At 48.2% G+C, this 12,410-nt stretch overlaps 1 long non-coding RNA gene across 1 annotated transcript; it reads left to right on the forward strand.

The window, feature by feature from the left end:
• The first annotated feature begins 3,047 nt into the window (after positions 1-3,047).
• Positions 3,048-8,676, forward strand: LOC142830670 (uncharacterized). Its single transcript, XR_012906114.2, has 3 exons — positions 3,048-3,410; positions 5,626-5,694; positions 7,813-8,676. It is a non-coding gene; the product is annotated as an uncharacterized LOC142830670 (long non-coding RNA).
• The last annotated feature ends 3,734 nt before the right edge of the window (positions 8,677-12,410 follow it).

Consider the following 12,410-nt stretch of genomic DNA (forward strand, 5'->3'; position numbering starts at 1 on the left):
TCATATTCTAGTGCAGAACTCATTTGGAAAACTTTTTTTTCTTTAGTGAAAAAGAAAAAAAATCCATAAAAGCTGCCCTTCAAAATGATGTTATTAATTATTTTATGTTAGCAGCACAGATAATGTTAATCTCATTGTGAAACTTAATCAAATATTACATTGAGAAAGAGGAAACATTAAACAATAAAGGACATTTTAATAACGGTGGTTGAGAGCACAATGGTATGCTGTCACATCAGATACTCATAAAAATGAAAGCACTTAAAAAGAGCAGACAATCAAAATGAGTGAAAGAATGCACAGTATAATTTCAAACATGTCAAGCCAATATAGCCTACTGATTTTCAGTCCTCACCACAAATTTGCATTACCCATTTTTTCTGTTTAGTTTTCAGCTGTAGGAGCCAGTGGAATAGGCTGCAAAGAGAATGTCACTTTCCCTTCAAAAGGATATTTTCCACCCTTCCAAAAAACAAAATGGTGTGGTCTAAAAAACAGTGGCTTCTTTCTGTGTTGAAGACAGCAGGAAAGCAATATAGGAATTAGCTTGTTTTTGAAGGATTCCTTTCAAAAGAGGTTCATTCAGTGCTTCACTTCCTCCAGCATTGCAGAACTTGCCCACTTCAGAAAAGGTGTACCTCACATTTCTTTAAAGTTCAGTTTATGAAGTAGACAGAGTAAATTATGTGCACCAATATCCATCACATAGTAGATAAAATCAAATCAAATGTCTTAAAAATGTATTAGAAAAATGCTTTAATAAACTCTCATGTGCTAATAAAAATAAAGATCACACAATCCCTCTCTCTGATCCATAAATAGAAAAAATAAAGCAAACAGTATTTCCTTTAAAGAAAAATCCTAATGGAATGTGGTAACATCTGGAAGTGAATTGGTAAAACTGCTCTGTAAAGACCAATTTACAGTAGTATGTTAGGTACACCCTGTACCTGACAAAAAGAGGTCTGGCAAAGTATATCTCGGGTATTCCGCACTGCTAAAACATTGTTATACAAAGAAAAACACATTATCCCACAGAACCACTAAATTCACTGATGTAATGCTAAATGAGTAATAGATAGTTACAGATACAAGGGAGTTCAGAAGCTCTGCTCAGTTAGGTATACTGAAAGGGGAAAGGACTGGCCCTTATTGGGCTCCACACATGAGAGTTTTGAAGAACAAGGAGAAACTGACTGTTACAATGGTCTGGAATCTGTTTGAAAGGAACGAGAAGATCTAGTTTAGCACAGGTAGAACAATGCCTGCCACCCTTCTTAGATGAACCACCTAAATTCCATGGTCTTCTCCTTTTAAAGCTGCTGATCAAACTTGTAGTAACAGTAGAGAGATCTCTTACATCCATGCCTGTGAGAACAGTCTCCTTTAATGCAACTAAGTCTGATGCTGTGTCAAATTCATGTCTAAAGCCATCTGTCTGTCTACTCATCACAATATATGTAGTAATATACTCCATGAGGAGTTGAGGAGACATTTGATAAATTGCCAACCCATGTGATAAATACAATTTATCTTGCAGCTTTGATGACTTCACCTGAATTCTGCTCTTTAGCCCAGATCCCACAGGAATACTGCTAACATTCCAAACCCTTCAGCAGTTTCAGTCATGTGCCATTTAAAAAAACAACAATCTTCCACATGTGGAATTTCCTGTCAAATGTGGAATTTCTTCTCAAAATTATGCTCACTTGAAGCCCAGAACTGGCATTATTAAGTCCATGACCAGTGTTAGATCTGCAGTCATGTAACCATTAGAGCTAGAAAAAGAATCTCTTAGAGCTGGCACATTATAATGAGAAATGAGAGATTTATTCCTTTGAAAACAGAGATTTATACTAGTTTAATAATCTGTAGATATCAGAACTTTAAACTCCAAACATTCCTATGTACAATAAAACAGTTTAGTTAAATGTTACAAGCTAATATTTTTTTTATATTTTCTACTCCCTTCAAAGCCTGTACAATTGGGTGCATCAGAGCTACTCCACATGGCTTTGCTGAGTTATGTAAAATAGTATAAAAGGACTAAGACTGCTGAAGACAAGACAAGAAAAGACAGGACTGCTGAAGACAAGATAGAAACCTCAAACACAAACATAATTGGAGACAAATTTAATTCAGACCATAAGGGCCTGATTTCTATACTGAGATCAGTTTTACAATGTTGTTACTGATAGAGAGTTAATCTTGATTTATGTAACTCTAAGCGATATCAGAATCAGGCTGTGCATATTTAACATATTTTTGTGCTTTTAACATGCTTTCTGTTTAAACTAGGAATGTTAAAATGTGTGTAAATAAGTAACCATGTAACTGCTGAAAATTTCAGTGGTTACATGGTTACACGCTGGGCAGCCCAGGCTCATTGATCAACATGGTTACATTTTCACACCCCTAGTTTAAACTCTTCTAATTTTAATTTTAGAAGTAGGCAATAATTCTCTCATTAGAAGTGTGGATCCTGCCCATAAACCTGTCAATCAGCAATATCTTCATCTGGGAATAATATGTCTCTTGCCAGTATGTTATTAGGAATAACAGACCTATCATTAATGTAGCCCAAAATGATTCCTTTATAACTATTATGGCATGTTATTTCAACTAGAGTTATGATCCAGAAATAACTTGGATATTCATATATATATATGTTTCAGGTTTACAGTTATAACCTCTCTTTAAAAACTCTCTGCCATGATGCTCCCAAATCACTACCAATGGTCAGATAAGTGGCAAGTTGAGACTTCCGCTCTTCTATCAATCTCCTCTTATTTTCACTTTTTAAACTTTCCCCAGCTTTCTACACTGAAAAAATGTAAAAATAAAAAAATTGAAGTGAGAAAAATGCTCTTCAACTTTTTAAAAATATTCCCCTTGTCTAGAAGAGTAATGAGAGAGGGACCCAGAACACAACACAACACACAGGCAGGGCCGTTCTTAGGCATACGCGGAGTACGCAGCTGTGTAGGGCACCAGAATTACTGGGGCACCGCTTTGCCGGCCGGCAGGGAAGCAGTGAGCAGGCAACAGCAGGGCCCTAGAGAGAGCCCAATGCGCTGCCTGCAGGCTGCAGCACAGTCTGAGGGAAGGGATTGGCTGCTGCGGTCTGTTGGAAGGGGAGGGGTGAGGGACAGAACTCACCTGTGTGTCACTCTCTTAAGGTGAGGCAGGCTGGCTTAAGCCTGTGGCAGTATCCTTACCTTACTTCTCCCCTCCCCGCATGGAGCATGCCCCTTCCCCTGCGGAGCACCCCTCACTCCCCCATCCCCTCCAGCAGGGCTGGGTTGGGTTGGGTGAGGTGCTGGAGGGGAGGGGGGGGGGGGGGCGAGCTGGCTGTGTGCCAGGCGGGAGCTGAGCTGCGCACGTGGAGGCTGCTCCAGTAGGATTATCAGGTAAAGCACCTCCCCCCCCCCAAAACGGACACACTTGATGGAGTGATGGGAAGCAGAACGGGGGGCTGCGGGGCTGGCCTGGCCTCATGGAAGGGGGACGGGAAACAGGGGGAGGGTGCAGCGGCGCTGGCCTGGGGAGATCAGAAAGAGGAACGGGTCGGCGGGAAGCAGAGCTGGGGGGGGGGGGGGGAGCGTGGGGCTGACCAGGTGGAAGGGGGGGCAGCGTGCAGGGGGGCTGGCTGGAGTGGGACTAACCCCGTTACTTGCAGATACCGGGGCACTGCCTGTCCTGCTCAGACGCCCAGCGATGCACGAGCGAGGAGGAGGCTTTCCCTCCTCCTCCCTCTCTTTGGGTGGAGATATGATTGTGCAGGTTGTGATTACATATATATGTCCCCATGAGCGTATCTGCATCTTTAAGTGGTAATTTCGGGGGTGGGGGGAGGAGAGTGGAGAGGTTACAAAATACAAGAAAGATGTACATGTTTTATTTATATGATAGAATTTTTCAAAAATGAAGGGGAAAAGCCTAAAAAGAAGTTTGTATTAATATCAGAAGGAAAGTGATTATAACATGTGGCGTAGTGGGGGGAGGGGAGGGGCTGTCTGCTTTGTGACCTGGGCTCCCCCTGCACTGTGATGGGAGATTCTCACTGACTCTCCCAAATGTGTATTAACCCAGACACCCAGAGCCTCCCAGGGAGGGAGAAAAAGGAAGGAAGGCGGAGATCAGCATCTGGCTAGGAAGCAGGGCTGGGAGAGAGTTTGAGTTTCTGTTTGGAATCATGGAGGAGGCAGCCTAAGCAAAGGGGGGGCTGGGATTTAAGGGCCCAGTCTCCCCCATCTCAAGGGGGGCTGAGGCATCCTAGGCCTGGCCCTGTAACCGGATTACAACTATGCTGTGTTGTATCCTGGAAAAGCAATAAGCTCCCTCTATTCTACTGGCTGGTGGAGTCTGTACGTGCCACTATAGATGTGCGGGAGGTGCGAGAACCCTGACGTGCCACCACAACATCAGCTATAGTTTTTTAGTGGACAATATTTGCAATTTTTCTGTCTAGAATAAAAAAGGGTTGGGGGTACAGGAACGAGGTCAGGGAGCTGGGAGAGTTGGGGAACTCAGGGCAGGGAGTGGAAGGGTGCTATAGTGATGGCAGGAGGTAGGGGGCTGAGGGCACAGAGTTTGGTGCTGGACATTAGGGTTGGAGTATAAGGTTACAGGGCTGGAGTCAGGGCAGAGATATGGGGGACTCTTGGTAAGAGGTAGGGGTTAAGATGTGTAGGTGCAAATAAAGCCCTGTAATATTATCACTCTCATATAACTTTTTATTAAGATCTTGTCCTTTTAGATATATTTCTAAGTGTTCTTATAGAATCGCTGTAACATTTCTCCTATAACTTTGTATTAAGAGAAACTTTCCTTTAAAAAAAATGTCTTTTGAGCTCTCCCCTTTCCTTGATTGCCCTGTTGAAATGAATGAGGTGTGAATGGAGAATGAAAGGTGAGCCCCTCCAGCAGCAGTTGCAAGGGTGGAGCAGGTCTGGGAGCCAGACCCAAGACAATACCTGCAAAGTGAGCTCATTAAGAGGACTGGACATACAGAGGCCTTGGGAATGAAGCAGCAAGTGCCTGCCCTTGGAAGAACTCTCTCTGAAGCATCATTAAGAAAAGTGAGGTGATGACTAATTGGCTGCATGAGGGGGATAAATAGGAGATGTCTTGCAGAGGGATCCCGGGTTTTCCTCTTGTCCACAGAAGCCTGGCTCCACCCCTCCCACATCTAACTCACCTGGCCAGTGCAGCTAGGGGGAACAACTTTTGGTAACAAGACGGAGTGTACTTGTGTGTGTGTGTGTGAGAAAGTGCATGAGTGTGATGTGTCATATGCATATGATAAATATTGATTAATCTATGTATGTTCAATAAATGTGGCGTGTTGCCTTATCCCTCTGAAAAAGATCCCAGGTGCTTCTTTTAAGCACAACATGGGGAGGGGGCTGGAAGGTTTGTGGGGGCAGCTCAGGGCAGAGGGTGATAGAATGAGGGCAGGAGGGGTGAATTCAGGGCACAGGGTCTGATGCCGGGGGGCTCAGAGTAGGGAGGTGGGGGAGCAGGAGTCAGGGCAGGAGGTAAAGGGTGCAGAACTCAGGAGGGAGTTGGAAGAGATTACGGGGCTTACAAGGGTTACAATGCTGTGCTGACGACTCCTCCCAGGTGGACAGAGCTTTGTTTTCCCTGGACTACCGGTACCCTCCCCCCACCTCGTAGGACAGCATCGCAGAGGTAAGTTGCTGGGGTGCAACAGCCTCTGCTGCTCAGGCAGCTTGCACACCAGCTGTCTGGGGAGGGGGAGTGCAGTTGCACACTTCCCAAAGGTGCTGCAGGATTGCCAGGAACTGGTCCCAGCTGCCCCTGTCCCCTGCCCAGACCCCCCACAAGTACCCTGCCCCCCACCAACACTATCACCAGAACCCAGCACCACCCTGTCCCCGGACCTAGTTCCCTGCCACCCACCATAGCACCCAGCACCACCCTGTCCCTGGCTCCAGCACCCTGCCAGCTGTGCTAGCATCCTTGGGACCGCATTAGTGAGGCTTGGGTTTTTTTGGTAATTTTTTTGACATCTCACTTGTGTGGCCCCAGCTGACTTTTCTGTGAGTCAGTGACCCCTGACTCAAAACAGGTTCCCTGCCCCTCTCATATATAAAAACAATGTTAAAACCTTTTGAGTTTGACATAATATTTTATTTAAAAATGAAGCCTAGCCAATATACCCCCAGTTGGGGCCAAATCCCATCTCACTGCAGCATCATAACACTCTTGCACCACCTGACCCCAAATCTGAGCCTATCATACACTGGAACCTCCTGTTCTGAGCCTCTTACATTCCCAAACTCCTGCATCCCCACATCCTCAGCCTTCTGCCATAACATTTCTACACCATCCACACATGGCAAATGTGTGTCCTGAGCCCATCATACTCCCAGCCTCCCTGCCCCTGAGCACTTCATATACCCCAGCCCAAACTCCTGCACCCTCACATCCACAAGCCTGTGGCTTGCTCTCAGCACCCCAACCTTCCACCTGAGCCCAACAATCCCCGGCCTGGAGCCCCATCTATGAGCCAGCATCCCCTTCTCCTGCATCCAAAGTTCCTCCCAGAGCTTGCACTTCTCACCCCTTCCCACACCCAAATCCCCCGTTCCCACCCCAGAGCCCGCACCTCCTGTCTCAACCCAGTGAGAGGGTATAATAGCTGGGGATAGCAAGTGAGGAGAGGAGGAACAGAGAGGATGGGGCCCCAAAGGGGTGGGGTCTTGATGAAGGAACGCGATTTTAATGTATTGGTGGGTTAATTCGAACTAAGCTAATTCGAATTAGTGCATCTAGACCCAAAAACTAATGGGAATTAGCATTTTGCTAATTCGAACTAGCGTGTCCACACTGATTGGAGGCTGGGTCGCATTTAAGGGTGGCTGAAACTGGTTCCGGCAGGGCATCAGGTCAGTAGTTGCTTTGTGTCGCTGCTGTCTGAGGCTAGCTGAGGCTCGTGCTTAAAGGGACCCCTCTGGACAGCTGGTTCTCAGCTTTTCCACTTACTTGCCTACCTCTCTGAGGGATAGCAAAGCATTTTCCTCTCCGCCTGCCTGTGTCGGTGGTTCCCATTGGGGATGCTGCCACAGTTGGCACCATGGAGCCAGAGCTTGCCCTGGGAGAGCTGCTCCAGTTTTTGGACTTGCTGCTGCAAGCCTGCCAGGAATGGCTAGAGGCTTCCTAGCACCATCTGGTGCCTCTCCCCCTGGCCTCCCTGGGGATTGTGGAGGAACGGCAGCAGCACCCAAACGGCAGCGTGCCCTGCCGCATCTGGCGTCTGGACACCAGCAGCGACTGGTGGGACCGCATCGTCCTGGAGCGCTGGGGAGATCAACAGTGGACCCAGAACTTCAGGATGAAGAAGGACACCTTCCTGGAGCTCTGCGAATGGCTCGCCCCTACTCTGCAGCAATGGGACACTCGCATGAAGCCCACCATACCACTCCAGAAGCGTGTGGCCATCACTCTGTGGAAGCTCTCCACGCTGGACAGCTACCGATCCGTCGGGAACCAGTGTGATGTGGGGAAATCCACCGTCGGATCAGTGCTCATGCAGGAATGGCACCCAACGGCCACTGGGCCGGGGGAAGGAAGGCTGCAAGGAGGGGATGAGCCGCCACAGGGGAAACAGAGCGGGGGAGGAGGCGAAAGTGTCCCACACAGGAGGGTTCAGTCTGTCCCAGCCGTACTACACGCCGCCCTTGGGGGTTGCTTCTGGGAGTGGGGGGGGGGGGCAGTGTCAGGGAACGAACACTCCCAGCCACCTGGGTGCCTCAGTGATTCGCAGTTTGCTGTGTCTCTCTGCAGGTGGTCAAGGCCATCAACCGAGTGCTGTTCCGCAGGGTGGTGTGCTTCGCTGACCCGGACGCAGTCATCTAGGGGTTCGGCGACCTCAGCTTCCCCAACTGTGGGGGGGCCATCGACGGGACGCACATCCGCATCCGTGCCCCGGAACACCAGGTCTCCCAGTACATCAACCGCAAGGGATACTTCTCCGTCCTCCTGCAGGCCGTATGTGACAACCGGGGCCAGTTCACGGACATTAATATGGGCTGGTCCGACAAGGCACACGACGCTAGGGTGTTCCAGAACTCTTCCATGTGCCAGAGGCTGCAGGCCGGGACCTTCTTCCCCGACCACCATATCAGGGTCAGGGACATGGACATGCCTGTGTGCCTGGTGGGGGATGCAGCCTACCCGCTACAGCCCTGGCTCATGAAGCCATACACGGGGCACCTCAATCCCTCCCGGCAGGCCTTCAATGCCAGGCTCACCAGGGCCCGCATTGTGGTTGAGGGTACCTTCAGATGCCTGAGAGCCCAATTTAGATGCCTCCTCACCTGCCTCGACCTCGCGGAGCACAATATCCCTCTCGTGGTGGCAGCATGTTGTGTGCTGCACAATTTATGTGAGTGGAAGGGGGAGGCTTTCCTGCCAGCCTGGATGGCTGAGGCTGAGCACATGGCTGGCCAGTACATGCAGCCCCGCACCGCTGCCATCCGGGAGGCCCAGCGGGGGGCCCATCCAGATCCTGGAAGCCCTGCGGGAGATCTTCCAGATGGAGGAGGACTGAACTCTCCCTGTATGACCCACTGGGGCCTTCTTCCACCCTCCCCTTCTTCCCCTTTCCCCTCCTTAATCCCCCTTCCTAATGTAAAATAAACACACCTGTTTCGCCAACAAAAATCTCTCTTTATTGTACATAACTGGGGTGGGGGAGGGAGGAGTGAAGGTGGGAGGGAGGAGGAGGAAACCTGGGAGGACGGTGCTGGAAGGGGGAGGAAGGGAAGGGAAAGCTCAGGTTTGGGGGGTTCTGCTGGCTCTCCTGTCTCACAGGACTGTGTGTGCAGGGGCGTTGGGGGGGAGTGGGTATGGAGGGTGGGGCAGGAGGAATGGGGGGTGCGGAGGAAGTGGGAGGGGGAGAAGGGGTGGGAGAAGGAGTGAGAGCTGGGGCGGCCGCAGGGGCTGGAGCAGGAGGAGGCAGGAACCTGTCCACCAAGATCTGGAGGTGACCTCTGAGCGCACGGCTCTGCTCCTCCAGCACCTCCAAGCTCCACCGCCGCAGCCGCAGGTCCTCCCCCAGTGGTTCTGGATGCAGAGCTGTTGCTCCAGTAGCCGCAGGTGCCGCCGCTGGTACTCCTCCAGGTTCCTGGCACGCCTGCTGGCCCGGGTGTGGGTGGCTGTTGCAGGCGGGGTGGTGCGCCCTGTAGTCGCCGGTGCTGCAGCTGTGGTGAAACAAGAGCAGTGGTCAGTTCTCCCTGAGGACAAGGTGGGTGAAACCCAGCCCCCCTCTTGAAGGCGAGGTCGGCGTGTGGGGAATGGGCATGGGCTCCTGCATGACACCCAGCTGCTGCTCCATGGTGGGCAAGGCCCAGGCGCATGGTCCCTGGGCTCCCTCTCCCCCCATACACATAAGGGGAGCATGATGGTACTCACATGTGAAGCCCTCCCCGGCCTCAGACGACACAGCCGATGTGCTCTGTGGGATGCCTTGGGGGTCCTGGGTCCTGGGCGGGCTCCCTGCAGGCTCCTGGCTCTTGGCTTCCTCCTCCTTTTCCTCTGTGTCAGGGACGGGTCCCTCTGCCCCGGGGTCAATCACCACCCGGGGGACATGGACTGAGCCCCCAGAATGCGGTCCAGGGCCTCAAAGTGAGGGCAGGACTCCAGGTCGGCCCCTGGCTGCGAGGCCCTGTAGTAGGCCTGCCGCATGTCCTTTATTTTGCAGCGGGCCTGCTCCCGGGTCCACATGTGGCCTCTGGTGGCCAGGCTGTCAGCCATGCGGCTGTAGATGGCTGCGCTCCTGTGGCTAGTGCGGAGATCGTGGACGTTGGACCACTGCTCCTTATTTTGCCATCCGTCACTACAGCCTGTCAGCCGACGGTCAGGGCAGTGTGTGTGTGTATGTTTCCGAGAAAAGGTTTAACGTCCGTGTCTTTACTGCTAGGACCGGGGTCCCATCGCAGAGGGTGGCCAGCAGGCCAACAGACGCCCCGAGTTTATAGGAAGAGCTTATTACGCTTCAGATTTTAGCTGCTAGAATTTCATAATTCCTTCGCAGCGGGCAGCCTCGGGGAGACTGAGAAGCGCCCCAACTGAATTTTGCCACCTGGGTGTGACACAAATCCAAACGCCCAAGCTCTCCCTATATCTGTCCCTTTATGACCGGCTGAAGTTCTTTTAAATTGTGCTTGGTTCTGTTACAGCAACTGAAGGAGTCAGGTTAAAGCTTAAACAGTTACAGGTTTATTGAGGAAGCTTATAAATCATATGGTTACAATGGCTATTGCTCTATTTCTTAACTATTAGCAAAATATAGGTCTTAAAAATGGTTACAAAGAAGATAAAGATAGAAAAATAGAAATAATGGTACCAAGTAACAGCTTACTCTTTCTATGTGTACACTTAAGACAGAGGACCACATCCAGGTACCATTTTTACCCCCTTCTGTGCCTCTCGACTCCAGCATGTCAGGCCAGGGCCGGTCCCTCAATTCCTAGGAAAGACGAAAATACGAGGTGGGCGTCCCCATAGAACCTCGGGAGGTCAAACACCTAACCCGACCAGCAGGTAGAGGGTAGAATGACACTCCAAGTGAGTGTGTGCTGGGCCCATCTTTTATAATCATGGGGTCACGTATTTCTCTTTCTTATCTGTCATGCCAATTGATGCTGGTCTGTCTGCTGTGAGACCAGTTCTTACAAGGGAGTTGTGAACTTAATTTACACTTGTAAGAGAGAATTGAGATGATTAAATTTTGAAGTACTGGACATTGTTTTCTCAGTGGGAAATTCCTCTTCCTGGGACTGTGTGTTCGAATCAACATAGGTGCCAGCCGCAGCCTCGAGGCCAGCTTATTGACTTAGCTGCTCTCTATCCACATATCTGTGTTTCAGCTTCTCAGGATCAGATGAGCCAGCATAGACTATGCTGATATTATTGCTCCTTCTCTGTCCTGTATGCTTCAGAGAGGCAAATAAGATGGATAATATAGGGGTTAGTCTGTCTGGTCACACAGCCTTTCTCCATCCTCTTCAGAACCTCCCTTCAAAAAGAATTGTACATGCTTTTAGTGGGTTGCAGAGCAGTTCCTTCTAGGAACTAGGGCATCAGTATGTGAAATAAACATGAAAAAAATATCAGATCAGCATCTCAAAAAACCCCAATCCTACCATGAGCGGCACCAATATACAACTTTGTTAATAACCTTAGAAGGATAAAACAAAAAGAAAAATTATGTAGCACTTGAAAGACTAACAAGATGGTTTAATAGGTGATGAGCTTTCGTGGGCCAGACCCATTTCCTCAGATCATACTCTGGAAGAGAATTGGCATGACTATATATACCAAAGGAATAAAATGAAAAAAGTGAACATATTATTAAACGGACAAATCATATTTAGTACAGAAGGTGGGATGAGGGGGAGGGAGAAAGGGAATAGCTTTTTGAAGGATAGGGATTGAGTGGCATGTAAACTGAGCTGTTTAGAAGTGGTCTTTCATCACCCATGAAGGGAGTTGGTAGGAAATACTGGGAAACTTACCTGGTCATTATGAAGTATATGTTTTATACTGTAGATAAAAAGATCATTCTTGAATCTTTAAAGAACATTGCAAATAAACATGTTTATGACTGATAATGTGGTAGATTTAATAACTTGATATTTTCTGTGAAATTGTTATTGTCTATTTAGTTTCTATACCAAACATTGATCAAGAAATGGATGAGAAAATATTTAGTTTAGATGAACTCTCATGCAGGTTACTCTTTGTGAAAATATTCTGACATCTTTGAAATATTCTAAATTTTGAATGCTATTGGAAAATAAGCAAATGCATGCTAGAAAGACTGTATTAATCGCAACAGTCTGTTATTATTTACATATCTTCATGCTTGAGGTGGCAAATCACACTAGATTTTTGCGTTGTTCCATTACCTATGTGGAAAACAAAATTAAAGATGATCAAAAGTGAAGCAAAGGGGCCCACAGGCAGAATGCTCTTGTTTGTATTAGAGCAGCTATTTCCTATGTGCTCTTACAATAATATTAAGAGAATAAAAGGTAATTAAGAAAAGAGAAATTAAAGGAATCAGATTAGTAGAGTCTCACCTCACTATTCTGTAGTGGTAAAAGCAAATGAAACAGTTATTGAAGCTAACAAGATTCTGGTTCAAAGGAATAAATAAACATTCCAATCTTATATTTGAATTAAGTGATAACAATCAGGATGTCCAACTGGTTTCTAAATGGATACATTCAGAAGCTTGGCTATTTTATTAAAACAGAAGAACTAGGTTACAGCAGTGGAAAGCAGAGTATCCTGCTGTATAATATGATTGAGGTACTAATAATGTTTATTTGGGGCTAAATTGTGACTATTCCAGGCTCTGAATAATGGCAAGCATA

The sequence above is a fragment of the Pelodiscus sinensis genome, chromosome 9 (genome assembly GCF_052426305.1).
Source record: "Pelodiscus sinensis isolate ZL-2025 chromosome 9, ASM5242630v1, whole genome shotgun sequence".
Classification (NCBI taxonomy): Eukaryota; Metazoa; Chordata; order Testudines; family Trionychidae; genus Pelodiscus; species Pelodiscus sinensis.